The sequence below is a fragment of the Bos indicus genome, chromosome 18 (genome assembly GCF_029378745.1).
Source record: "Bos indicus isolate NIAB-ARS_2022 breed Sahiwal x Tharparkar chromosome 18, NIAB-ARS_B.indTharparkar_mat_pri_1.0, whole genome shotgun sequence".
NCBI lineage: Eukaryota > Metazoa > Chordata > Mammalia > Artiodactyla > Bovidae > Bos > Bos indicus.
The window spans coordinates 51311214-51335573 of record NC_091777.1 but is presented as its reverse complement, the minus strand read 5'-3'; the positions used below and the strand labels follow the sequence as shown (position 1 = coordinate 51335573).

The 24360-nt window shown below is 43.2% G+C and overlaps 2 long non-coding RNA genes across 19 annotated transcripts in view; both read right to left on the bottom strand.

Annotated features, from left to right (window-relative positions):
• The window catches only part of LOC139177126 (uncharacterized), a 33288-nt gene extending 19283 nt beyond the window's left edge, over positions 1-14005 (bottom strand). For 5 of the 11 annotated variants that reach the window (XR_011561597.1, XR_011561595.1, XR_011561600.1 and 2 more), the window contains exons 1-2: positions 9953-14005; positions 2202-5337 (exon numbers count right to left, since the gene is read on the bottom strand). This is a non-coding gene — a long non-coding RNA (uncharacterized lncRNA). Of the gene's footprint in view, positions 1-3; positions 5338-9952 lie in introns of those variants that run through there. The other 6 variants (XR_011561593.1, XR_011561594.1, XR_011561599.1 and 3 more) reach the window with 6 other exon arrangements.
• Positions 14006-14820: 815 nt separating this feature from the next.
• Positions 14821-22719, bottom strand: LOC109572851 (uncharacterized). Of its 8 annotated transcripts, none has more exons than XR_011561575.1 (6): positions 20885-22719; positions 20487-20788; positions 19718-19869; positions 18175-19012; positions 17386-17421; positions 14821-16518 (listed from the first exon to the last, which is right to left on the bottom strand). It is a non-coding gene; the product is annotated as an uncharacterized lncRNA (long non-coding RNA). The 8 variants fall into 8 exon arrangements; XR_011561577.1 differs by lacking the exon at positions 20885-22719 and having other exon boundaries at positions 14821-15260; positions 16012-16518; positions 20487-20878; XR_011561574.1 differs by lacking the exon at positions 20885-22719 and having other exon boundaries at positions 14821-15329; positions 16017-16518; positions 20487-20878.
• Positions 22720-24360: the final 1641 nt, after the last annotated feature.

The following is a 24360-nucleotide window of genomic DNA, read 5'->3' as shown; positions in this document are numbered from 1 at the left end:
AACAATACAATAGACCAGTTAGACCTAATTGATATCTATAGGACATTTCATCCCAAAACAATGAATTTCACCTTTTTCTCAAGCGCACATGGAACCTTCTCCAGGATAGATCACATCCTGGGCCATAAATCTAGCCTTGGTAAATTCAAAAAAATAGAAATCATTCCAAGCATCTTTTCTGACCACAATGCAGTAAGATTAGATCTCAATTACAGGAGAAAAACTATTAAAAATTCCAACATATGGAGGCTGAACAACACGCTGCTGAATATCCAACAAATCACAGAAGAAATCAAAAAAGAAATCAAGATTTGCATAGAAACTAATGAAAATGAAAACACAACAACCCAAAACCTGTGGGACACTTTAAAAGCAGTCCTAAGGGGAAAGTTCATAGCAATACAGGCATACCTCAAGAAACAAGAAAAAAGTCAAATAAATAACCTAACCCTACACCTAAAGCAACTAGAAAAGGAAGAAATGAAGAACCCCAGGGTTAGTAGAAGGAAAGAAATCTTAAAAATTAGGGCAGAAATAAATGCAAAAGAAACAAAAGAGACCATAGCAAAAATCAACAAAGCCAAAAGCTGGTTCTTTGAAAGGATAAATAAAATTGACAAACCATTAGCCAGACTCATCAAGAAACAAAGGGAGAAAAATCAAATCAATAAAATTAGAAATGAAAGTGGAGAGATCACAACAGACAACACAGAAATACAAAGGATCATAAGAGACTACTATCGACAATTATATGCCAATAAAATGGACAACGTGGAAGAAATGGACAAATTCTTAGAAAAGTACAACTTTCCAAAACTGGACCAGGAAGAAATAGAAAATCTTAACAGACCCATCACAAGCACGGAAATTGAAACTGTAATCAAAAATCTTCCAGCAAACAAAAGCCCAGGTCCAGACGGCTTCACAGCTGAATTCTACCAAAAATTTAGAGAAGAGCTAACACCTATCCTGCTCAAACTCTTCCAGAAAATTGCAGAGGAAGGTAAACTTCCAAACTCATTCTATGAGACCACCATCACCCTAATACCAAAACCTGACAAAGATCCCACAAAAAAGAAAACTACAGGCCAATATCACTGATGAACATAGATGCAAAAATCCTTAACAAAATTCTAGCAATCAGAATCCAACAACACATTAAAAAGATCATACACCATGACCAAGTGGGCTTTATCCCAGGGATGCAAGGATTCTTCAATATCCGCAAATCAATCAATGTAATACACCACATTAACAAATTGAAAAATAAAAACCATGTGATTATCTCAACAGATGCAGAGAAAGCCTTTGACAAAATTCAACATTCATTTATGATAAGAGCTCTCCAGAAAGCAAGAATAGAAGGAACATACCTCAACATAATAAAAGCTATATATGACAAACCCACAGCAAACATTATCCTCAATGGTGAAAAATTGAAAGCATTTCCTCTAAAGTCAGGAACAAGACAAGGGTGCCCACTTTCACCATTACTATTCAACATAGTTTTGGAAGTTTTGGCCACAGCAATCAGAGCAGAAAAAGAAATAAAAGGAATCCAAATTGGAAAAGAAGAAGTAAAACTCTCACTGTTTGCAGATGACATGATCCTCTACAGAGAAAACCCTAAAGACTCCACCAGAAAATTACTAGAACTAACCAATGATTATAGTAAAGTTGCAGGATATAAAATCAACACACAGAAATCCCTTGCATTCCTATACACTAATAATGAGAAAACAGAGAAATTAAGGAAACAATTCCATTCACCATTGCAACAGAAAGAATAAAATACTTAGGAATATATCTACCTAAAGAAACTAAAGACCTAGATATAGAAAACTATAAAACACTGGTGAAAGAAATCAAAGAGGACACTAATAGATGGAGGAATATACCATGTTCATGGATTGGAAGAATCAATATAGTGAAAATGAGTATACTACCCAAAGCAATTTATAGATTCAATGCAATCCCTATCAAGCTACCAATGGTATTCTTCACAGAGCTAGAACAAATAATTTCACAATGAGCTTATTTTTTAAACAATTCAGGTATAACTGGTTGTATGTCCCAGATGTTATCGTCTGTAGTACAAATATCAATATCCTTTTAATCAGGTATGCAACCAACCAGTTTAAGGCTTTTAGGACTTGCTCCGTTCCATGTATCATTACTTTATTATTTATGAATTTCCTTACCTTCTCTGTGAGGAATTCAGCAACCATAGCCGCTAGAAGTTCCATGGTCTTGTGCTCCTTCAGTGAAATAAGTAAAGCCATGAGGAAAACTGCAAGTGCGTCTGCTCCTTTCAGTCCCCGTCCAGAATTTGTTTTCTCTGACAGAAGTCACGGGATGAAGTCACTGGCCAGTGAGTGTTGACAGGAACAGGGCGCCACTTGAGGGAAGAGGTTAGTTCACGCCCATTTGTTTGCCAGCATGATGACTAATCATAAAACTTCGGGGAGGATTCAGTGTATAAGTCAAAGTCCATAGTGTATGTCACATTGCACTTGAAAATGTATTGCTTATTTTAAAACATCTTTTGATACTGAGTTCTGACTAATTCAACAGTGTTAAGAGAATAGACTGTGTATGATTTTAATACCTTTAGACCATGACATTTTTGTACCTTGTTTTATGTCCCTGGATGTGTTCCAGTGTCTCCTAGTTTATGGGAACTTGAAGAGAATTTGTATCCTACTGTTGTGTGAAAATTATGTAAGTCTTAATTATGTTGAATTGGTTCCTTGTGCTTTTCAGGTCTACTCTATCCTCTACCTCTCTGAATATTTGTTCTATACATTTTTGAGAGTTTGATATTGAAACTCCAATTACAAACCTTAAGTTATCTATTCAAAATATAATTACAATATAGAGTGGAAATACATGTAGCCTTGTTCTCTATTTTTCAAGTCTCCTGTAAATGTGTTCGCATACTTTCATAATTAAAAAATAAAAGAGAGAAAAATGAATGAAGACTAACAATTTAAAAAGTCGGGGGAAAGATTGACATGCAGTGGGCCTCTCCCTCTAGCACTATTGCCGTTGGCGGCCCTTAGCACCTGGTAACTGAGAATGATCCTGTGCAGAGTGGACCCAGGGGGACACGGTACTAAACAGGTGTCAGTTCAGAGCCGTTTTCCTTTTACCCTCTTCTGCGGAACTTCTGACAGTGGGAGCAGATTGCCATCCTGTTTATTAATTTAAAGTATAGTTGATTTACAGTGTTGTGTTTGATTTCTGCTACACTGCAAAGTGATTTATTTACATATCTATCTAGTCTTTTTCATATTTTTTCATTATGGTTCATCACAGGGTAATGAGTGCTATACTGTAGGACCTTGGTGTTTACTCACCCTGTATCTAGCAGCTTCCATCTGCCAGTCCCAAACTTGCAATCCTTGCCTCTCCCAACCACCTTCCCCTTGGCAACCAGAAGTTGTTCTCTATGTCTGTGAGTCTGTTTTTGCTTCAAAGACAAGTTTGTTTATGTCTTATTTTAGATTCCACGTACAAGTGATATATGGTATTTGTCTTTCTCTTTCTGATTTAACTCACTCAGTATGATAAACCCTAGGGCTGTCCATGTTGCTGCAAATCACATTATTTCATTACTTTGAATGGCCGAGTGATACTCCATTATGTACGTATAATGTATATATATGTATGTACATATACCACATCTTCTGTATCCGTGCATCTGTTGATGGACATTTAGTAGTTTCCATGTCTTGGCTATTGTCAGTAGTCTTGGCTAGTTTGAACACTGGGGTCCATCTATCGTTTTGAATTACACATATGTCTCAGTACATGCCCAGAATTAGGATTGCAAGATATATGGCAACTATATTTTTAGATTTTTTGAGGAACCTTCATATTGCTTCCAAGTGGCTGCACCAGTTTACATCCCCACCACCTGTTCTCCACAAGCCCTGCAGCATGTAGTATTTGGACACTGGTTTCTCTTCCTAACTCCTCCCCTCGGCTGCCGTCAGTGTCCCTGTCCCCAGTGGCTGCGGCGTAAACCCCCGCGTCCTGTGCTGCTTGTAGACACTACAGGGGGTCCCCCCAGCCCCAGTGCACTCGAGCAAAATATGAAGATTTCTGCTCATATGTCAGGAGACTGTCTTTCTTATTTACCTTATAAGGCTGCTCAGAAGGTAAGAATCACTGATTTCTGGAGGAGCAAAGAAGAGAGAAAAGAAACATATTTCCATTTTACTCACAGAGGGAATTTACTCAATTGCTGTCAGTCATTAGTAGCTTGAGGGCAAGGGCTTTGCTTTGTCTGGAAATCACAGATCAAACCCAATAATATTTCAGCGCACAGAATCCATCAACTTGAAAACTATATTTATAAGTTATTTCAGTAACTCATCTTTTTTGTTAAACACTTTTAGGATATCATCAGCTGTTTTACATTAGGATTTTAAAATTTCCTTTACCAGCTGAGCCACAAGGGAAGCCCCCTGTGTTGGGAAGTTCCCCTGGAGAAGGAGTGGCTACTCTCCAGTATTCTGACCTGGAGAATTCCACGGAGTGTAATCCATGGGGTCGCAAAGAGTCGGACACGACTGAGCAACTTTCACTTCATTTTAAATTTCCTAATGTGAAATTGATCAGAGACCAGTGCTTCTCAAAATGGTCTTCCCTCTAGGAAGCACTTTTGCAAAACCATCAGAGTACAAGAACTATCTGTGAGTGACTTAAAGATATGGTGACACGCATGAGCACAATGTAATGGGTTAGAAACTGGATTACAATAACCAGAATTATGACTTGGTAACATCAGGACATTCCAGGTTTGTAGGAATTCCATAATTTTTAACACATGTCTATTAATAGCAACCATCCACAGAAGAACTCTAGAAGACTTATATTTGATAACGCTCCCCATGGTATTTAACACACCAGTCATGCTGCTGCTGCTGCTAAGTCGCTTTAGTCGTGTCTGACTCTGTGTGACCCCATAGATGGCAGCCAACGAGGCTCCCCTGTCCCTGGGATTCTCCAGGCAAGAACACTGGAGTGGGTTGCCATTTCCTTCTCCAATGCGTGAAAGTGAAAAGTGAAAGTCAAGTCGCTCAGTCGTGTCCGACTCTTAGCGACCCCATGGACTGCAGCCTACAAAGGCTCCTTGCCCATGGGATTTTCCAGGCAAGAGTACTGGAGTGGGGTGCCATCGCCTTCTCCGACCAGTCATGCTAGTTAATCTAATATTTGCCTCTGAGCTGCCTCCCACTTCCTCTCGAACACTCCAAGTTAGTTAGAGAAAGAGACTTACCATCTGTTCTCCAAGGCAGCTCATTATTCCAGGAAAAGTTTGTTCTGTTACTAGAGAGAGAAAACCAAATTCCAGTCTTGTACCAGCTTACTATTAAAAAGAAAGTTCTTTACCTAATTAAATTTAATTTAACCTTAATCAATCCTCCTTTTTTTAAAAACGTTTCTCATTTTTTGTATCCATATGACGTGTCTCTTGCTTTTCCCTATCCAAATCAGCAAAATTATCCTCTTGTTAGATTTCAAGAAAAACTACTGTTATTTTCTATATCTTCTTTTGACAACAAGCATATATCCTACTTGCATTCCATTCTCGTACCATTTTTAGTAAGTGTAAATACATTGCATTTTTTAAATCCCTTAAAACTTAAAACCAAGAAACAAGCAATTGAATTGTATTTCTTTTTACGAATATTAGATTTCATAAAGTATATGACATACATATTTCATAGCAGAATTTTTCTTTAGGTGGTGAAGATGTGTGTTTAATAAACACATTTAGTGTTTTTATTTATAAGAAGGTAAAGATAAATAAACATTGACTTGTTCAATAGTCAATGTTTCAGTATTTAATCTAAAATTGATTTCAGTCTTCAATGCATTCTCATCATTTGACTGAATTTAGCAAAACCCCAAAGTTCTAAATTCCCCCAAATCCGGAAACACAAACTATAATTCTTTTAAAGAGTTTACCTAAAAACTTCTCTACCGTTTATCTCTTATTATCTATGACAGTATCATCATGGTTAATTTTCTTGCAGTCAAAGTTGGCAACAGATAGGACTTTTTGACTGGCAGTGGAACTAGGTGCAATGAAAGTGGATGACAATGTTGGTGACTCATGTCTGCATTAATTCACACACAGTTAAAGAACAACCTAACCTGAGGTCAGTACCAGATACGGACTTAATATTGAACATTTCCCAGATTATGTGAACCTTAGAAATACTTTATTTGTAAGGGCTTACTTTTCTTTAAGTCAATTAAATGGACCTCATTTAGAAATGAATCTCAGGAATTTTATCTAAAGACAAAGACACACGCTGAGTCATACATATATTCAGCTAAGACTAGATCTCATTTTTTCATCAGTCTTATGTGACTGTTTTCCTTTAAACATTTTCTCATTTCTCTGGTTAAATTTATTCTTTTTTTTTTTTTTTTTTTTCTAATCTCGCTGCAAGGCATGTGGATATTCGTACCCCAACCAAGTATTCAACCTTCAGCCCCTGAATTTGACTGGTGGAGTCTTAACCACTAGACCAGGAGTTAAGTCTCTACATTTATTCTTTGGTGAAAGTTTTCTTTACAGACAAAAGGCAGGCAGAGGACTTGGCTGGGGATTTATTCCGGGAAAGCCTCAGAGGCTCCTGCTTGGTTACAATCTGTCCCTTCCCTGGTCTGCCCCTGGCTGGAGTCTCAGCCCTCCAGGAGAAAGAAGTCAGCACAGAACCGGGCAGGAGACCACATGAGAGTTCAGATATCCTTTATATCCTTAGAGTGAAGTCTATACAGAAGACAATGGCACTCCACTCCAGTACTCTGGCCTGGAAAATCCCGTGGACGGAGGAGCCTGGTGGGCTGCAGTCCATGGGGTGGCTAAGAGTCGGACACGACTGAGCGACTTCACTTTCACGTTTCACTTTCATGTATTAGAGAAGGAAATGGCAACCCACTCCAGTGTTCTTGTCTGGAGAATCCCAGGGACGGCAGAGCCTGTTGGGGTACAGCATACACTGTTATGGGGCTCAGTGATAAAGAATATGCCTGCAATGCAGGACATGCAGGGAACATGCATCTGATCTCTGGGTCCATTAGATCCCCTGGAATAGGAAATGGCACCCCACTGCAGTATTCTTGCTTGGGAAACCCCATGAACATAGGAGCCTGGTGGACTACAGTCCAAAGAGTCACAAACAGCAACTGAAAAGGCACACAGGTCATCCGTTGTCAGGAGGGTAGAGGTGGTGTGTTGCTGGTAACAGCAAAAATTCTGTTTCTAAATTTTTGTCAAGTGTTAGAGCAAACTGCTGTTGAGGAAGCAATAAAGGAAGGCAAGCTGGTAATCTGTGTCTTCTGAATACTATTATCATAATCTTAGGGATGTTTCCCCAGGTTCAAATCAGTCTTGTTGGTTAGGCAGGCAGAGTTGGGATGTATAAATCAGAAGGAAACTGAAATCTTAGCCGTAAACATCCCACAATGATGAGTCCTTTTACCCAATAATGCACGATGCTGTCTTGTCGCTGCTGCTGCTGCTAAGTCACATCAGTCGTGTCCGACTCTGTGTGACCCCAGAGACGGCAGCCCAACAGGCTCGTCTGTCCCTGGGATTCTCCAGGCAAGAATACTGCAGTGGGTTGCCATTTCCTTCTCCATGCTGTCTTGTTAAGACTTCACAAAGATAGCGTAGATACTGAACTGATACATAAATAGAAATTAAACCATGATGACTTCAGCTGGTTGGTGACCAAACTTCTTAAAGACATATATGATCTTACTGCTTAAGCAACTCATGCCTAACTGTTTCCATGTCACCAAAGCTATCTTGTGTAGGACAGATAGCAGCAACCACTGGACTAGGTGTTTAAGCCACTCACTGAAGGGCCTCTGGGCCGGCCCTAATTCATAGACTTGTAATTTATCTTCTACAAAGGTCCATAACATCTCTGTGAGAAGGTCAGCAACTATATTTTCAAGAGATTCTTTGACCTTGTTCTTGGCTAAATGAATCAGTGTCTCCATGCCAAAAAAGTGAGCATTTCTGTTGCTTTTAGTCTAGGTCCTGAATTTACTTGCTCTGACAGACATATGGGAAGTCTCCATCTCCTAGAGGCTGTGTTTTGGCTACTCCTTACTGCGCTGTTGGATACAGCACAGTATCCAACAAAGTGGCACAAATTAACACTTTATTGCTATATACAGTACTTTCTTGACTGTATATGAAATGGATATAAGAAAGAAGTTTTTATACTTTTATACTGTTTTCTTGTAGTGGATATAACAAAACAAAATTGTTATATACACAACTTTCCTGGCCAGGAGTGGATATAACAAAAAAAGCACAAGAGAGATATTTTGAACTAGTGGTTTCTAGTGGGAGGGCAGGAGCTTAAATATGGGGAGGTGGAGGTACCAGCTGCTGGGAGGAAGACAGGCTCCCCTGTCCATGGAGTTTTCCAGGCAGGAATAGTGGCATTGGGTTGCCATTTCCTTCTGCAGGCGATCTCCCCTACTCAGGGATCGATCCTGTGTCTCCTGTGTGTCCTGCATTGGCAGGCGGATTCCTGAACACTAGTGCCACCTGAGAAGCCCTAAGACAGCTTCAAGGATGGAGCGTACAACATGGGAATATAGGCAATACTTTGTAAGAGCTGTAAGTGGAAAGTGCCTTTCAAAATTGTCAACAAAATAATTGTAGAATTTAAAACAAAGAAAGTGAGTTGAGCCTGGGTGTGTGAGTAAAGGGTCGCTGGACTCGAGCCCAGGGGAAGTGAGGGAGGCCAATGGTGAGAGGTCTTGGGGTGGGGTCTAGAGTGTGGGACAGAGGGCAGGCTTTCCAGGCTCCGCTGGGACCAGGCTGAGAAGGGCAGGATTTCTCTTAGAGGGGGTCTGGGTGGGGGCTGCAGCATCTGGAGAAGCTCTGTAGGAAAGCCAATGCGGAGTGGGGGTGTCTGGGTGGGGAGGAAGACCTGCAGGAGAGGGAGTGGTCACCCGGGGGCGCCAAACGTCCTTCCACAGAGTTCGCCAGACGCTGAGACCCGTGAGTAGATGAAACCGACTCAGACCCTAGCGGAGGCTGAAATGGAGCCAGAGCCGAGGAAGGGGAGGGGATCGAGGACAGAAGAATCTAGAACACGAGATTGGGTAGGGGAGGAAATGGAGGACGAGTCAGACTGTGGTGAGCAGGGCCTGAAGAATCTAGCAACTGGAGAGAGGGAGGGGGAGAGAATCAAGGATGGGGCAGGCCTAGGAGTGTGCAGAGCCCAGAAGAATCTAGAAAAGCCGGGGATGGGGGATGAGTTTAGGGGGCAGGGGGTGAGGAGAGGGGCACTGCCCTGAAGGATGGGAGGGGAACGTCATAGTGAGGAATAACTCTGATGGGGGAGGGGCGGGGCTGCATTCCCAGTTTCCCTCCTTGAGGCAAATAGAGGCCTCAGGTGCATCCGGCACCGTTGGAACCGCCAGCCTCCTGGGCCCCGCCTTGGGAAGCACGGAGCTTCTTGGAGTCCACACCGTCGTCGTCCACACGCTTCCCCTCCGGGGCGGTCCTTACACTCCGGGGACTCCTCCTTCCCTCTGTTCTGACCCTATTCTGTCCCTTGAGGACTGGGGCCCGGGGCCTGTGCCCCGGGGCCGCCCGGGTTCCTCTGGCCCCTCCGCTGAGATCAGGAGCCCGTCTGCGCGGGCGCCGCCCCTGCTGCCCACAGGACGCCTCCTCCTCAGGGCTCCCCTCCGGAACGTCCGGTTTGGCACCTCGCAGCCTTCCACCCCGCTGGGACTCAGGTCCCTCAGCCCTCCTGCCCCCAGGACCCTGTTCTTCCAATTGCTCCTGGCTTCTCTCCAGATCTCCTTGCCAAAACTGGGCCTCTGTGTACTGGGCTAGATTTTCTCCCAACCTCACCAGAAGGCATGAGGGATCTTTGTTCCCCGACCTGGATCCTACCTTCAGCCCATGAATTTCACTGGTGGAGTCTTAGCCACCAGACTACCAGCGAAGCCTCAGTTCTTGAGGCTAAATGAGGCCTGAGTCACCCCCGGGCTGCTGGATCCGCGAGCCTCCCGGGCCGCCAGCCTCCTGGGCCGCCTTGGGGAGCTCAGCGCTTGTGAGTCCACACCGTACGCACGCTTCCCCTTCGGGGCGGTCCTTCCACTCCGAGGGCGCCTCGGTGGCGCAGCTTCTCCTTCCCCCTGTTCTCCCCCTGTTCTGTCCCTTCAAGACCGGCGCCCGGGCCCTGTGCCCCCCGACTCCTCTCAAGGTCCCCAGGGCTCCTCCGGTCCTCAGGTTCCCTCAGGTCGGGAACCGGCCTCCCAGCTCCGCGCCCAGCGCTGCCCTGCTCCCCACGCCGACCTCTCCTCAGGGCTCCCCTCCGGAGTTTTCCCTTGGAAACCTCTTCTGCCCTCGGCCCTCCTGCCTCCTCGCTCCTCCAGACGCGGCCCTTCCCCTGCTCTGCGCCCGCCTGCGGGACCCTCACCCCAGCAGGAGAAGAAAGTCAGCACACGAGCAGGCAGGAGACCACAGTTACCGTTTTATTTCTCCAGGGTCAGGTGTATTTATTGTCCGAAAGGCAGAGTTGGTATGTAGACGGTAACAGCCAAAGTTTGCTTTCCAATTTTCTCCCAGTGTTTGCGGAATTGGCAATTTAGGAGCCAATATATTAATTCAAATCCGATGTGTTTTTCCAAACTCGTTATCATAACGTTAGTGACATTTCTTCAGTTTCTAATCACTCTTCGTTAGGCAGGTGCAACTGGTATTTATAATTAGCAAGGAAACTTAAATCTCTGTTTTAAACTTCCCACAATGATGCCTGTTCTTATACAATAGTATATGACGTCCTTTAAGATTTTCTGAAGATAGTATAGATAGCGAACGGATATATAAATAGAAATTAAATCAGTCACTTTTGCTGGTTGATGTTTTAAGCTTTTAAAGACGTACATGAGCTTATTTTTTAAACAATTCAGGTATAACTGGTTGTATGTCCCGAATGTTATCTTCTGTAGTACAAATATCAATATCCTTTTAATCAGGTATGCAACCAACCAGTTTAAGGCTTTTAGGACTTGCTCCGTTCCATGTATCATTACTTTATTATTTATGAATTTCCTTACCTTCTCTGTGAGGAATTCAGCAACCATAGCCGCTAGAAGTTCCATGGTCTTGTGCTCCTTCAGTGAAATAAGTAAAGCCATGAGGAAAACTGCAAGTGCGTCTGCTCCTTTCGGTCCCCGTCCAGAATTTGTTTTCTCTGACAGAAGTCACGGGATGAAGTCACTGGCCAGTGAGTGTGTGACAGGAACAGGGCGCCACTTGAGGGAAGAGGTTAGTTCACGCCCACTTGTTTGCCAGCATGATGACTAATCATAAAACTTCGGGGAGGATTCAGTGTATAAGTCAAAGTCCATAGTGTATGTCACATTGCACTTGAAAATGTATTGCTTATTTTAAAACATCTTTTGATACTGAGTTCTGACTAATTCAACAGTGATAAGAGAATAGACTGTGTATGATTTTAATACCTTTAGACCATGACATTTTTGTACCTTGTTTTATGTCCCTGGATGTGTTCCAGTGTCTCCTAGTTTATGGGAACTTGAAGAGAATTTGTATCCTACTGTTGTGTGAAAATTATGTAAGTCTTAATTATGTTGAATTGGTTCCTTGTGCTTTTCAGGTCTACTCTATCCTCTACCTCTCTGAATATTTGTTCTATACATTTTTGAGAGTTTGATATTGAAACTCCAATTACAAACCTTAAGTTATCTATTCAAAATATAATTACAATATAGAGTGGAAATACATGTAGCCTTGTTCTCTATTTTTCAAGTCTCCTGTAAATGTGTTTGCATACTTTCATAATTAAAAAATAAAAGAGAGAAAAATGAATGAAGACTAACAATTTAAAAAGTCGGGGGAAAGATTGACATGCAGTGGGCCTCTCCCTCTAGCACTATTGCCGTTGGCGGCCCTTAGCACCTGGTAACTGAGAATGATCCTGTGCAGAGTGGACCCAGGGGGACACGGTACTAAACAGGTGTCAGTTCAGAGCCGTTTTCCTTTTATCCTCTTCTGCGGAACTTCTGACAGTGGGAGCAGATTGCCATCCTGTTTATTAATTTAAAGTATAGTTGATTTACAGTGTTGTGTTTGATTTCTGCTACACTGCAAAGTGATTTATTTACATATCTATCTAGTCTTTTTCATATTTTTTCATTATGGTTCATCACAGGGTAATGAGTGCTATACTGTAGGACCTTGGTGTTTACTCACCCTGTATCTAGCAGCTTCCATCTGCCAGTCCCAAACTTGCAATCGTTCCCTCTCCCAACCACCTTCCCCTTGGCAACCAGAAGTTGTTCTCTATGTCTGTGAGTCTGTTTTTGCTTCAAGGACAAGTTTGTTTATGTCTTATTTTAGATTCCACGTACAAGTGATATATGGTATTTGTCCTTCTCTTTCTGATTTAACTCACTCAGTATGATAAACCCTAGGGCCGTCCATGTTGCTGCAAATGACATTATTTCATTATTTTGAATGGCCGAGTGATACTCCATTATGTACGTATAATGTATATATATGTATGTACATATACCACATCTTCTGTATCCGTGCATCTGTTGATGGACATTTAGTAGTTTCCATGTCTTGGCTATTGTCAGTAGTCTTGGCTAGTTTGAACACTGGGGTCCATCTATCGTTTTGAATTACACATATGTCTCAGTACATGCCCAGAATTAGGATTGCAAGATATATGGCAACTATATTTTTAGATTTTTTGAGGAACCTTCATATTGCTTCCAAGTGGCTGCACCAGTTTACATCCCCACCACCTGTTCTCCACAAGCCCTGCAGCATGTAGTATTTGGACACTGGTTTCTCTTCCTAACTCCTCCCCTCGGCTGCCGTCAGTGTCCCTGTCCCCAGTGGCTGCGGCGTAAACCCCCGTGTCCTGTGCTGCTTGTAGACACTACAGGGGGTCCCCCCAGCCCCAGTGCACTCGAGCAAAATATGAAGATTTCTGCTCATATGTCAGGAGACTGTCTTTCTTATTTACCTTATAAGGCTGCTCAGAAGGTAAGAATCACTGATTTCTGGAGGAGCAAAGAAGAGAGAAAAGAAACATATTTCCATTTTACTCACAGAGGGAATTTACTCAATTGCTGTCAGTCATTAGTAGCTTGAGGGCAAGGGCTTTGCTTTGTCTGGAAATCACAGATCAAACCCAATAATATTTCAGCGCACAGAATCCATCAACTTGAAAACTATATTTATAAGTTATTTCAGTAACTCATCTTTTTTGTTAAACACTTTTAGGATATCATCAGCTGTTTTACATTAGGATTTTAAAATTTCCTTTACCAGCTGAGCCACAAGGGAAGCCCCCTGGGTTGGGAAGTTCCCCTGGAGGAGTGGCTACTCTCCAGTATTCTGACCTGGAGAATTCCACGGAGTGTAATCCATGGGGTCGCAAAGAGTCGGACACGACTGAGCAACTTTCACTTCATTTTAAATTTCCTAATGTGAAATTGATCAGAGACCAGTGCTTCTCAAAATGGTCTTCCCTCTAGGAAGCACTTTTGCAAAACCATCAGAGTACAAGAACTATCTGTGAGTGACTTAAAGATATGGTGACACGCATGAGCACAATGTAATGGGTTAGAAACTGGATTACAATAACCAGAATTATGACTTGGTAACATCAGGACATTCCAGGTTTGTAGGAATTCCATAATTTTTAACACATGTCTATTAATAGCAACCATCCACAGAAGAACTCTAGAAGACTTATATTTGATAACGCTCCCCATGGTATTTAACACACCAGTCATGCTGCTGCTGCTGCTAAGTCGCTTTAGTCGTGTCTGACTCTGTGTGACCCCATAGATGGCAGCCAACCAGGCTCCCCTGTCCCTGGGATTCTCCAGGCAAGAACACTGGAGTGGGTTGCCATTTCCTTCTCCAATGCATGAAAGTGAAAATTGAAAGTCAAGTCGCTCAGTCGTGTCAGACTCTTAGCGACCCCATGGACTGCAGCCTACAAGGCTCCTCTGCCCCTGGGATTTTCCAGGCAAGAATACTGGGATTGGGTTGCCATTTCCTTCTGCAGGCGATCTCCCCTACCCAGGGATCGATCCCGTGTCTCCTGTGTGTCCTGCATTGGCAGGTGGATTCCTGAACACTAGTGCCACCTGAGAAGCCCTAAGACAGCTTCAAGGATGGAGCGTACAACATGGGGATATAGGCAATACTTTGTAAGAGCTGTAAATGGAAAGTGGCTTTCAAAATTGTCAACAAAATAATTGTAGAATTTAAAACAAAGGAAGTGAGTTGAGCCTGGGTGTGTGAGTAAAGGGTTGCTAGACTCGAGCCGAGGAGGGAGGCCAATGGTGAGAGGTCTTGGGGTGGGGTCTAGAGTGTGGGACAGAGGGCAGGCTTTCCAGGCTCCAGCTGGGACCAGGCTGAGAAGGGCAGGATTTCTCTTAGAGGGGGTCTGGGTGGGGGCTGCAGCATCTGGAGAAGCTCTGTAGGAAAGCGAATGCCCACCTTGGAAGTCGAAGTCATGCTTCAACCGAGTTTGAGAGATGCTGAGATGTGTGAGTAGGTGAACCAAACTGAGACCAGAGTGGAGGCAAAACAGATCCAGGGTCCAGGGAAGGGATGGCACGAGGACAGAAGCATCTAGAACACAGGGAGCGGGGAGGGAGGAAAAGGAGGAGGGTGTTGACCTAGGAGTGTGCAGAGCCTGAAGGGTATGATACCCACCAGGGTTCTAGGAATCCTAAGTCAATAGACACTGATAAGAGGCCAGACAGGATATTCAGACAAGGTTTTATTGGAGCTCTGGCTGCATCAGGAAGGGAGTCAAACAGGTGACAAGTTGCCTTGTCTGCTTCTGGGGGATAAGGAGGTGTCGGGGCGCGTGTGGGAAATCTGGTCCATTAAGTGGGGTGAGGGCAGGCTGGGTCCAGCATTGGGCTGGAGGACTGACTGCCAGGTCTGCCCAGCCTCTTGGTGATGCTCTGTGCAGGCATCACGTCCAAGACCCCATCTTTGCTCTCCAGCTCTGAAGGGGTGACTGGAGTTTTGATCTTTTTTCTTTTTTTATCTCGTGCATCGTTTGCCCAAGCTGTTCAGGTATGTAGAAGTATATTGAGTCCCTTGTCGTTTCCTTGTTGTCTGTGGCTCAGGAAGATGTGTGTCCACGCGGAAGCACTGCAGCCCAGGTCCCAGCGTGTCTGAAATCTAGAACCTGGAGAGCGGGGAGGGGCAGAGAATCGAGGATGGGGCAGGCCTAGGACTGTGCAGAGCCCAGCGGAATCTAGAAAAGCCAGGGATGGGGGATGAGTTTAGGGGGCAGGGGGTGGAGAGAGGGGCACTGCCCTGAGGGATGGGAGGGGAAAGTCAGGGTGAGGAATAACTCTGGTGGGGGAGGGGCGGGGCTGCATTCCCAGTTTCCCTCCTTGAGGCAAATAGAGGCCTCAGGTGCATCTGGCACTGTTGGAACCGCCAGCCTCCTGAGGAGCCCCGCCTTGCGAAGCACAGAGCTTCTTGGAGTCCACACCATGGTCCACAAGCTTCCCCTCGGGGTGATCCTTAAACTCCGGGGACTCCTCCGTGGCACAGAGCTTCTCCTTCCCTCTGTTCTGACCCTATTCTGTCCCTTGAAGACTGGCGCCCGGGCCCTGTGCCCCTGACTCCTCTCGCGGCCGCCCGGGTTCCTCTGGCCCCTCTGCTGAGATCAGGAGCCCGTCTGTGCGGGCGCCGCCCCTGCTGCCCACAGGACACCTCCTCAGGGCTCCCCTCCGGAATGTCCCGTTTGGCACCTCGCAGCCTTCCACCCCGCTGGGATTCAGGTCCCTCAGCCCTCCTACCCCCAGGACCCTGTTCTTCTAAGTGCTCCTGGCTTCCCTGCAGATCTCCTTGCCAAAACTGGGCCTCTGTGTACTGGGGCCAGATTTCATCTGAGAGAGAGAGTGTTTAAGTGAAATGGAAAAACTAACTTAACTGCTTTGCCACACACGGGGGACCAAGCAGGCTAATGCCCTCAAGACTGTGTCCTGGGACTTCCGTGGTGGTCCAGTGGTTTAGAGTCCACCTTGAAATGCAGTGGACGTGGGTTCGATTCCTGGTGGGGAATCTAAGATCTCACAGCCCAGGAGCAGCTGAGCCTTCGCCCCACAGCTGGTGAGGCTTTGCGCTACAAGCAAGATCCCATCAGAGGTAGGGGCTATCCCGCATCTGCAAATGAGAACCAAGGCAGCCAAATAAATAGATAAATAAAATAAAATATTAAAATAAATAAAAGGCCGTGTGTCTGGTGGAGGGTTTTGAGGAATCTTATAGTGTTCAAGGAGCAGATCCTGATCAACTCGAGGACGCTGTTCTGTTGGGTCCGTGATGAGGTCTCGGGGGGCAGCACAATCACCCTTGTGGTTCCAGCCGGTCTCAGGTCTTCCTGCTTGTGGGCGGCATCGTTCACTTCTTCCATCTGGCAGAGGTTTCAGATTCTGTGAAAGGGGTCAAAGGTCCTGGCTCTGAATACTGTCGATAGCCCTTGAGGCAGAACTAACAGTCCATGAGTTTGTTTAATAGCTATGATATTATTATTTTGACTTCTTTGACAGTTTCCTTTATTTCTGCATTTTCTCACTTCTATGAGTAAAGGCATTCTTGACTAAAGTTGTTGTTCATAGAAGAAAGGCAGGTGCACATGGGTGGAGATCTACAAAGGCCTCATAAGTTCCTTCTGGGCTACAATTCCAAGGGGAGTCAACCTATCTGATTTGAGGAAAGGACACAAGAGCTGGAAATAATCTCAAGTACCAAGCTTTGTTAGCATCAACAGTTTGTGTTAAGGAAATATTATTTGTCTCTTTGATCACCTTGTCCTAGCCCCTGGACAAACATTTGCAAAATATGAAAGCATATTACAATGAGAATAATGATTAAGGATTTGCGATATTTTTCAAAAGGGTCCTCTTATTTTAGAGGACAACAAGCAAGATGAGTTTTCGAGTGTTTCCATCTGATAAATATGCGGTGTCCCAGTGGTCCTTGCTGTGAGGCTAGAGCTTGAATGGCCTCACTCACAATTAGTGTTGCAACTAGAGAAAGCCCGCACTAGCAATGAAGAGCCTGCGTGCTACGTCAAAGACCAGCCTCCAAGAATGAGTAAATACGTAAATCATAAAACCACATGTACAAAAAAGAGTCTCAGACTGAATTCCAGAAGACAAGGAACCAACACCATTCTAACCTCAGGAAGTCCAGGCCCAAATCCTGTCATTTGATTTTGCTTGCCGATTTCTCTCTTCATAAGGGCCCCCAAATATGAAGATTATTGCAAATGTCAGGAGACAGTCATTTTTATTTACCTGATAAGGCTGCTCAGAGTTAAGCATCTCTAACTTCTGGGGAAACCAAACGAGAGAAAAGTAACATATTTTCATTTTACTCACAGAGGGCATTTATTCAATTGCTGTCAATCATTAGTAGCTTGAGGGGAAGGGCTGGGCTTTATCTAGAAAGCTAACGGATCAATGATATTTCAGAGCAAAAAAATAATAATAATAACCCATAAACTTTAAAACTATATTTACAAGTTGACTCAGTATTTCATCTTTTGTTAAATACTTTTATAATAGCAGCAGGTTTTTTAAATTGGGATTTTAAAATATCTTATCCAGTTAGCTGCCTGGTATAATGTAAACTGACCAGACATCACTGCTTGTCAAAATGCTCTCTCCTATGAATCTTGTTGGAGATGAAGACCTTTTGCAAAACCATCAGAGTACAATAACTATGTGTAACTGACTTAAAGACTGAAAGATATAGTGATACAACTGAGCAGAATGTAATGGGTTAAGAAACTTGGTTACAATAACCAGATTTATGACTTGGTAGTAAAACTTGGCATGCCCTGGTATGTCCTAATTATGACATTGGGACCTACCAGGTTTGTAGGAATTTCTTTTTTTTTTTTTTTTAGCAAATCTCTATTAATAATATCCATCCCAGTATAATCTGAGAAGGCTTCTCATTCACTTGATAATGCTTCCCATGGTGTTTAACATACCAGTGATGCTAGTTAATCTAATATTTCCCTCTGAGATGCCTCACAGTTCCTCTGGAACACTCGGAGTTAGCTAGAGAAAGAGACTTACCATCTGTTCTCCAAGGCAGCTCATATTCCAGGAAAATTGTGTTCTGTTAACAGAGAGAGAAAACCAAATTCCAGAATTGTTGCAGCTTACTATTAATAATAAAAGTCATTTACTCAATTAACTTATATTTAATCTTCATCAATCCTGAAATGTACGCAATTCTTGCTAAAGTCACATCATGAGAAAGCTGGGCTGGAAGAAGCAGAAGCTGGAATCAAGATTGCCGGGAGAAATATCAATAACCTCAGATATGCAGATGACACCACCCTTATGGCAGAAAGTGAAGAAAAACTAAAGAGCCTCTTGATGAAAGTGAAAGAAGAGAGTGAAAAAGTTGGCTTAAAACTCAACATTCAGAAAACTAAGATCATGACATCAGGTCCCATCACTTCATGGCAAATAGGTGGTGAAACAGTGGAAACAGTGGCTGACTTTATTTTTTGGGGGGCTCCAGAATCACTGCAGATGGTGACTGCAGCCATGAAATTAAAAGATGCTTACCCCTTGGAAGGAAAGTTATGACCAACCTAGACAGCATATTAAAAAGCAGAGACATTACTTTGCCAACAGAGGTCCGTCTAGTCAAGCCTATGGTTTTTCCAGTGGTCATGTATGGATGTGAGAGTTGGACTGTGAAGAAGGCTGAGCGCCGAAGAATTGATGCTTTTGAACTGTGGTGTTGGAGAAGACTCTTGAGAGTCCCTTGGACTGCAAGGAGATCCAACCAGTCCATCCTAAAGGAGACCAGTCCTGGGTGTTCATTGGAGGGACTGATGCTGAGGCTGAAACTTCCATTTATTTTTAGTAGATATTGAATCATATCACATTAGCACAATCCCTTAAAACCGAAAATCAAGAAATAGGCAATTTAATTTTTTTACCAACAGTATATTTTATAACGTATAAGACATGCATATCTTAGGGCACAGTTTTTCTTTTTGTCATACGAGATATATACTTAATAAATTCAAAAATGTTTAGTGTTTTTTCATAAAAGGAAAGGTAAGTAAACATAGACTTGTTCAGAACTCAATGTTTCACTGTTTTCTCTAAAATTGATTTACATTTTCAATGAATTCTCATCATTAAATTTAATTTAACAAAACTATAATGGTTTAAATTCCTGAGCGTCCAAAATACAAAGTGTAATTCTTTTCAAGAGCTTACCTAAAAGCTTATACACCATTTATCTCAGTTATTTATGACAGTTATCAGTGTGAGTGAACTTTCTTGCTGACAACTTTTGCCACAGGTATGACCTAGTGACTAGCGGTAGAACTAAGTACAGAAAAGAATGTTGGTGTCTCGTGTCTCCAGTAATCAGACACAGTTAACAAGCTAAACTGATGTCAGTACCACACAGAGACTTAATACTGGACATTTGCCAGATTTTGTGACTCAGAAATACTCCATTTGTAAGTGCTTATTGTACTTTGAGTCAATGGAATAGAGCTCATTTAGAAGTTAACCTCAGGAATGTTTTCTAAAGACAAAGACACACACGGAGACATACACACGAGCAGAGATCTGTTTCATCATTTACTTTTCATGAATCAGGCACTGCAATTAAACTTGTCAGTTGATGAAAAACAGAGAGAACCGTCAAATGTTCACACTTGAGGCCAAAGGCTTCTTTTTCTTTCCTCCTTCCACCCGTCTCCCGGCTCGGTTTCAGTTCTTCGAAATAAGCCAAGGCTGAAACGCAGGCAATGTGGGCTGTGTTTGTATTAATACTTAGGGACATGGTGAGGCTTAACATCAACTTTTCTCCTAAGAATATCTTTGTTCTCTCAGGGTGAGTGTTCTAGAAAACTAAAGTGTGTCATCAAGCCACTCTCTCCATCTGCACATGCAAAAAGAACCAGTTCTGAAATTTCAAGAGTTTCATCTCAACCATTTTCCCCAAAGTCTAAAGAATATTGTGACTACATAGTGTTAAATTCTTTTGTCCTTATTGATAGGTTTAAACGTGTATGTAGGTTGACCAGTCATCTAAAATGTGTCCTACGAGGTTATCAGAGGGAATCAAAGGAGCATTTCCCATTTTTGATCAGACACCTATGAGCCAAATGCAAACCAGACCTCATTAGCTGGTGGAAACCTTATATGAGGGGGAAGACACCAGAAAGCATAAAGCTCAGAGTGGCTGTTTCCAATACCCGCCAAGTCCATGACCTTAGTCCTTAGATCTCACAGGTGGGATTTCCAACATGAAAGCTAACCAGACAAACACTCACTGTTCCCCAGATGGAAACAAATGTTCCTCAGATGGACATGTTGAAGGAGCCTTGGATACACAGCGGGGGACTCACCCAGATGCTGGTCGAGATGTCTCGATGTCCCAGACGTTGTCTTTCTCCTTCCTCAAAATAATTCCTTGGGGCAGCAAAATTCAAGCTGGTATGGGCTGGAAGAAGACAGGAACATCCTTGAGGCGAAGGTGGCCTCCCCACCCTCTAGGGCGGCCCTTCCTCTTCCCTCCTCTACCGCCTTGGTGTCCCCACTGCCTGCTTGGTGGACCGAGTATGACTGGGGCTCAGCCTTCTTGACACGGGTCCTCGGGGATCAGGCCTCTGAAGGAATCTTCCCAGCGTTCCAACCTTCTGGAAAGAGGCTGCGTGGAGGAAAAATCTAGAGAGTGTGATGGAGCCAGGGGACACCCAGGGGGTTACCCCTAAGCCAACCCCACACGGGACTCCAAATTTGTTACCCAAATTCGGCCTCTGCACACCAAGGCAGAGTGGAGTCTGTAAGAAAGAAGTTTGGGTGAAGTAGAAAGAAAGAGCTTTACTGCTTTGCTAGGAAAAATGGGCCACATTGGCCTAGTGCCCCCAGAGCCGTGAGTGCCAGCCTGGAGTGGGTATGTGGAGTCTTTAGTGTTTATGGAGCCCTGGCTGGTGTTGAGGCAGTGGGGAGGCCGCAGCATCAACCTTCTTGTTCCAGCCAGTCTGGGGTCTACCTGCTGTGGACAGCAGTTCACTTGTTCAGCCTGGTGGGGGTTTCGGTAACTGCAAAATAGCTCACACATAAGGCACAGAACATTACCAAGAGACCTTGAGGAAGAAAAGTCCTTGACTTTGTGTGATGGCTCCAGTATTATTATTTTGTCTTGTTTGACATTTTCCCCTTCAGGATTTTCTCACTGCTCTGATGAAATTTATTCTTTGTTTTCCCCCATCCTCGCCAGAACGCATGAGGGATCTTTGTTCCCCGACCTGGATCCTACCTTCAGCCCATGAATTTGACTGGTGGAGTCTTAGCCACCAGACCACCATGGAAGCCCCTAAATGGATTATTTGGTGAAAGATTTCCTACAGACAAAAGGCTGGTGGAGGACTTGACTGGGGTTTCTTCTGGGAAAGCCTCAGTGGGTCCTGCTTGGTTACAATCTGGCCCTTCCCTGGTCTGCCCCTGCCTGGCGTCTCAGCCCTCCAGGAGAAGGAAGTCGGCACAGAAACAGGCAGGAGGCCACAGGAGAGTTCAGATGCTCTTTATTTCTTTAGGGAGAAGTGTACACGTTGTCAGGGTGGCTGAGCGGTAAAGAATATGCCTGCAGTGCAGCACATGACGGGCACTTGAGTCTGGTCTCTGGATGCGTAAGATCCCCTGGAGTAGGAAATGGCACGCCACTACAGTATTTTTGCCTGGAAACCCCATGGGCATTGGAGCCTGGGGGGCCACAGTCCAAAGGGTCGCAAAGAACCACTGAACAGGCACACAGGCAGGAAGGTAACATTCGTGCGGTGCCGGTAACAGCAAACTTTCGGTTTCTATATTTGTCCTGGTTCTTACAGTGGAGGAACCAATACAGGAAGGCAAGCTGGTAATCTTTGTCTCCTGAACACTGTTACCATCATATCAGTGATGTCTCTCCAGGTTCAAATCAGTCTTGTTGGTTAGGCAGGCACATTTGGAATGTGTAAATCATAAATCTTGATCACAAAGATCCCACAAAAATAAATCTTTTAACATAAAAACGTGTAAGATTTCGCAAAAATAGCATAGATACTGAAGTGGTAGATAAATAGAGATTAAACCGTAAAGACTTCAGGTCGTTTGTGACCAAACATTGCCTTAAATATATACAAGGTCTTCTTCTGTAAAGAACTCAGGCCCAGCTGGTTCCATGCCACGGAACCTATCTTTTGTAGGGCCCATCCCACCAAACATTTGACTAGGTGTTTAAGCAGCCGTTTGAAGGGCGTCCGGGCCTGCTCCATTCTATATAATTGTAATTTATCTTCTACAAATTTACTTATTTTCTCTGTGAGAACATCAGCAAGTGTATTTTGAAGAGTTTCCATTAGCTCGGTCTTGGTGAAAGAAATCAATGTCTCCATGCCAAAACACTGAGCTTCTCTGAGTGTGTCTGTTCCCCTTAGTCCAAGTCCTCTATTTATTTGCTCTCAAATCCTGCACTTTTTATCAGACAAACTAGGCTACTTTTGTAGCTCTTTTTAGCAGGCAAAAAAAAGGCTCTAAAGGGCAGCTGGAAATCCCCACTTCAGCAAGTCCCCAGTTCAGGAAGTCCTCAGTTAGAGTGCATTTCTCACTGTGCTCTTAAATATGTTCACCAAGATTTAAATGTTCAACCATCTGTTGAGTGTTACTACAACTACCCTAGCTTTACTTCCCTGTGACTCATTGTGGTCACTGTGACTCATTGTGGTCCTTGCCCTAAGGGTGTTTATTGCAGACGTAAGTTTAGAGCCTCATATGTGCCTCCTCTTGTCTCTTGTCTGTCATAGGCCTTTTTTAGTCCCTGTGTTACTTCTTGTGCCCAGTCTCATTTTCTCTTCATTGTCCTGCCAGGAGTTTGCTTTAATGCAACCATCTCTGACTTTGTTCATTCTTTCTAATACATATTAATGAGACACTGAGTAATTTGATTTGGCTTTTCTTTCTTTTTTCCCTTAAAGTGTTCTTCTTTTCCCCCTATTCTTCTTCTTTTTTTTTTTTTTAATTGTATTTGAGTACTGTTGATTTACAAGTTTGTCTTAGTTTGAGGGGTAAAGTAAAGGGAATCAGTTTTACATATATACACTCTTTTGAGATTCTTTTCCCACATAGCTGATTATGCAGCATGGAATAGAGTTCCTTGTGCTATACAGCAGGTCCTTATTCATTATCTATTTTATATACAGTAGTGTGCACTTGTCGGCCCCAATCTTCCCATTACTTTCTCCTTCCCCACCTCCCTTTTGTAACCATAAGATTTGTTTTTCACATCTGTAACTCTTTCTGTATTGCAGATGAGTTCATCTGTTCCCATTTTGCAATGTCCAAATGAACATGTTTTAGTGCCTTGAGAAATTGTAAAGCACCTCTGTCAAACAAGGTTTGGCGTATTCTTTAAATACATTTTTAAAAATATTCTGTTTAAAGTGAGATTCCGTAAAAAGAAGAACCTCATCTCTTTTGTGGGTGAAACTCCTTTGAAATTGCAAAAGTGGCTCTTTTTCCATGTGCTATTAGAGAAAGGAGGCTTGAAACACACTTTTTTTTTTTAAGAACACTGACCCTGAGAGAACAAAAATATTCTTAGGAGAAAAGTTGATGGTCAGCTTTATCTTCTGTGCGTCCGATGAGGCTTAGCATTAACTTTTGAAGTTCAGAAACACCTGCCCTACTTTTGTTTTTTTGTGACTCAGTTTGCCTTCAGTTCACATTTGTTGGTGTGACTTCATATCTTCCTTGACAAGTACTTGCAATAAACATGCTCACAATACCCTCCTATTCTGTTGTCTGTCATCGTTTCCCTTTTTGTTCCTAGCACTGCTTATCGTGACCAGTCTCATTGTCTCTTTATCATCCTGGCCGAAGTTTGCCCTTACAGAACTATCCCTGACGTTGATTCTTTAGGGCATTTTCACAGACACTGAATGTTTTCCTTTGACCTTTATTTTCTTTGTCCTTTAAATTTTTGTTATTTTTCTTACTTCTTTATTTTTTTGAGCTGAAGAAAGTAACATCGTTTTTTATTTGATTCAAACCCATTTTCATATACAAAGCTAATTTATTATATACAAAATAAATGCATATTCTTAAAAACTGTTAGAATACACATTTCCAAAGGACGAAAAAAATGTGGATTTTCCCATTATTATCTTCAATCATGCTACACAGAAACAAATCAAACATTAGCTCATATACACACACTAAAAATGTTTAAAACAGCATTCAATG